Here is a 4,141-nt window from a genome sequence, read left to right as displayed (position 1 = left end):
TGACTGACTGGCTGACTGACTAACTGACTGACCAACTGACTGACTGACTTATCAACCCACAAACTACCTAACCAACTAACTGTCTTATTAAATAGACAAAACAATGATATGCTAGCTAATGTTAAACTCCCCATCTTATACAAAACGAGGCACCCATTATTTATTACCCCCTAGCCTTAGTTCAGGGCCATAAAAGGTGTACTTGTGGACAAAAATAATCTGCCGATGTCATTATGTTGAGGTTTAGGGACGCCGAGAAAGATTAATGGAGCTGTTTTGATCCTGCACCTTTTGGGAGGAGCCGAGTTGGAAGGAAAGGAAGGGGGGGGGGGTTAATAAACGAGAGAGAGAGAGAGAGAGAGAGAGAGAGAGAGAGAGAGAGAGAGAGAGAGAGAGAGAGAGAGAGCACAGGTGGTAAAAAGTATAAAAGAGATGTGCTAATAAATGTTGTCTCTCTCTCTCTCTCTCTCTCTCTCTCACTTATCCTATCTCCCCTCCTTCTCTCTTCCTCTCTCACCTTTATTTTTCCCTCCCTCTCCTTTCTTCGCTTCTGCCTACATCAACCCTCTTCTTTCCACCCCTCTCTTCCTCTATTATTTATCTCCTTTCCTCCTCCCTCTCTCCCATATATCTTTCTCCACTCCTTCCTTTATCTCGCATACCTTCTCATCTCCTATCCTCCTCTTGCTCTCCTCCTTTTCGTCCCCTCTATTCTTTCTCTCCCTGCTTCCCTCTACTCCCTCTTCCTCTACTCCCTCTCCCTCCCTCCTTTCCTCCCTTATTGAGAATGAAGGGTACATGGAACGCACTATTTCCTCATCTTGTCAAGGGCACGAGTTTCATTATTTGGTTTCATTTATTTCTTTAGCATTATCTTCTCGCTCACTGTTTTTGTGGAGGACGTGATGTTGAGGGCTGGAAACGTAACCCTCAAAGATATGATTTTATACTTATTTGTTTACGTGGGGGCGGGAAGCAAGTGAAAAGAAAGAAGGGGAAACTTTTTTTGTGAGGGGCTTGATGTAAAGAGTGTAGGAAACGTAACCATCCAAACCCTAAACCATGAGCTTATACTTAATTCTTTGTTTGCTTTTGGGACCAGGGGTGTGGAGTTGGAGTTAAGGATTTCCGACTCCGACTCTGACTCCGAGGAATTTTAAGGTTACGGCTCCGACTCCGACTCCGGGAAATTTTTAGGTTGCGACTCCGACTCCGACTCCGACTCTGGGAAATTTTAAGGTTGCGACTCCGAATCCGAATCCGAATCCGAATCCGACTCCAGGAAATTTTAAGGTTGCGACTCCGACTCCGACTCCGGGAAATTTTCAGGTTGCGACTCCGACTCCGACTCCGGGAAATTTTAAGGTTGCGACTCCGACTCCGACTCCGACTCCGGGAAATTTTAAGGTTGCGACTCCGACTCCGACTCCGACTCCGGGAAATTTTAAGGTTGCGACTCCGACTCCGACTCCGACTCCGGGAAATTTTAAGGTTGCGACCCCGACTCCGACTCCGACTCCGACTCCGGGGAATTTTAAGGTTGCGACTCCGACTCCGTCTCCGGGAAATTTTAAGGTTGCGACCCCGACTCCGACTCCGACTCCGACTCCGGGGGATTTTAAGGTTGCGACTCCGACTCCGACTCCGGGAAATTTTAAGGTTGCGACTCCGACTCCGACTCCTGGAAATTTTAAGGTTGCGACCCCGACTCCGACTCCGACTCCGACTCCGGGGGATTTTAAGGTTGCGACTCCGACTCCGACTCCGGGAAATTTTAAGGTTGCGACTCCGACTCCGACTCCTGGAAATTTTAAGGTTGCGACTCTGACTCCGACTCCGGGAAATTTTAAGGTACGACTCCGACTCCGACTCCGGGAAATTTTAAGGTTGCGACTCCGACTCCTGGAAATTTTAAAGTTGCGACTCCGACTCCGACTCCGGGAAATTTTAAAGTTGCGAGTCCGACTCCGACTCCGGGAAATTTTAAAGTTGCGACTCCGACTCCGACTCTGACTCCGACTCCGGGAAATTTTAAAGTTGCGACTCCGACTCTGACTCCGACTCCTGGAAATTTTAAAGTTGCGACTCCGACTCCGACTCCAGGAAATTTTAAAGTTGCGACTCCGACTCCGACTCTGACTCCGACTCCTGGAAATTTTAAAGTTGCGACTCTGACTCCGACTCTTGGAAATTTTAAGGTTGCGACTCCGACTCCTGGAAATTTTAAAGTTGCGATTCTGACTCCGACTCTTGGAAATTTTAAGGTTGCGACTCCGACTCCGGGAAATTTTAAAGTTGCGACTCCGACTCCGACTCCGACTCCGACTCCGGGAAATTTTAAGGTTGCGACTCTGATTCCGACTCCGACTCCGGGAAATTTTAAGGTTGTGACTCTGACTCCGACTCCGACTCCGGGAAATTTTAAGGTTGCGACTCCGACTCCGACTCCGGGGAATTTTAGGGTTGCGACTCCGACTCCGGGAAATTTTAAGGTTGCGACTCCGACTCCGACTCCGACTCCGGGAAATTTTAAGGTTGCGACTCCGACTCCGACTCCGACTCCGGGAAATTTTAAGGTTGCGACTCCGACTCCGACTCTGGGAAATTTTAAGGTTTCGACTCCGACTCCGACTCCGAATCCGAATCCGAATCCGACTCCAGGAAATTTTAAAGTTGCGACTCCGACTCCGACTCCACACCCATGTTTGGGACTACGAAGAGGATAGAGAAAAACACACAGATTGGTATTTTCAGGCGCTTTCGAGTCTTATAAAAACTATTTCCAAAGGCCAAATAGGAGGTAGTCGGGTTCTCATGAGTATTTTTTCACGTTCATGGTGCAGAGGTCTTGTCAAACTATCACCAGGCTCATAAAACTACCCGTGGAATTTATTTATTTATTTTTATTTTTTTATTTTTTATTTTTTTTACGTCTACGCCTTTGGCGCCGGTAGGCTTGCTTGAGGGGCCTGGATGGTGTTCAGCCCCAGCCCGTCATGGCGCAGGCAAGTGTTTATAGTGGCGCCATCTTCTCTTGGCTCATGCTGCCCCCCGGAACTCGTTCTTGATTCACTTGAACGGTTTCCTGTAGAGTCCGGGTTGATGGGCGGTCTCCAGGACAGCATGTGGGTAGTTTTAAGCCGCTCGTCGGTGACTGAAAAATTCGAGTTGGTAGCGTGGGGATTCGATATCGCGTCGTCTATCACGTGGTGAATATGGGCCCAGCACGCTACCACTCAACCACCGCCTACCCAATACCAACACAACCTCTACCAAAGCCTTGCCAAATGTGGGTGGAAGTCTTGAAATGTTTAGGAAGACGGACCATAGAATCCAGCATCCCTTTTCTGGCATCTTTTTTTGTGTTGGAAATGTAAAGGAATAGAAAAGAAGTGATAAGGAGAGCAATTCATCACCGCCTCTCTCGTAGATTTCATGAAAGCCTAAATCGGCCAACATTTTTTACCTCACATCATTTTGTGTTTGAAATATAAAAGTACAGGAAAGAGAAAAAAAAAAAAGAACCTAGCTTGTGCAACATCATTTCCCTCACTTTTTTTAAATATTTTTATAGAGGCTGGACACTGCGTAGAAGGGAAAGAAAGAAAAAAAAAGCTGAATTAAAAAACACTCAATTTCTCAGTTTTTTTTTTCTTTATTATTGGAAAGGTAAAGGTTTGTAAGTAGTTAATATATTTCCTCACTGTTTTCATAAAGGTGGACAGTGCTTAGAGGAAAGAGAGAAAGAAGAGTGAAAGCAAAGAGAGGGTGGATAGTGGGAAAAAAAGGACCAATTCAATTGATCCAAACTTTTCTTCCTCGCATTCCGAAGCCGGTCTTCAAAAAACAGCTCAGGCCCGAATAAGACAAACAAGACACCAACACAAAAATACAAAACAAGATAAAGAAAAAAAAGAAAACAAGCAGCCAATTATTGCCCCTCCACGAATCAAAAAAATAGAACGAAAAAACACAAACAAGACACCAACTTACAAACACACACACACAAAAAAATATATATATTGCCACTCCACGAAGAGAGAGAGAGAGAGAAGAGTGTAAAAAGAAAAGTTAGGATTCAGTTAACCCAGATCCCAGTGGTGTTGGGGAATCGAGGAGTCTTAACAGGGGGTTGGATCGC

At 46.0% G+C, this 4,141-nt stretch overlaps 1 long non-coding RNA gene across 2 annotated transcripts; it reads left to right on the top strand.

Annotated features, from left to right (window-relative positions):
• Positions 1 to 1,308: 1,308 nt before the first annotated feature.
• Positions 1,309 to 2,637, top strand: LOC126995927 (uncharacterized). Of its 2 annotated transcripts, none has more exons than XR_007750835.1 (3): positions 1,309 to 1,449; positions 1,744 to 1,779; positions 2,493 to 2,637. It is a non-coding gene; the product is annotated as an uncharacterized LOC126995927 (long non-coding RNA). The 2 variants fall into 2 exon arrangements; XR_007750836.1 differs by lacking the exon at positions 1,744 to 1,779 and adding an exon at positions 1,624 to 1,659.
• The last annotated feature ends 1,504 nt before the right edge of the window (positions 2,638 to 4,141 follow it).

The sequence above is a fragment of the Eriocheir sinensis genome, chromosome 9, assembly GCF_024679095.1.
Source record: "Eriocheir sinensis breed Jianghai 21 chromosome 9, ASM2467909v1, whole genome shotgun sequence".
NCBI classification, from domain to species: domain Eukaryota; kingdom Metazoa; phylum Arthropoda; class Malacostraca; order Decapoda; family Varunidae; genus Eriocheir; species Eriocheir sinensis.
This window is presented reverse-complemented; position numbering and strand designations above follow the sequence as displayed.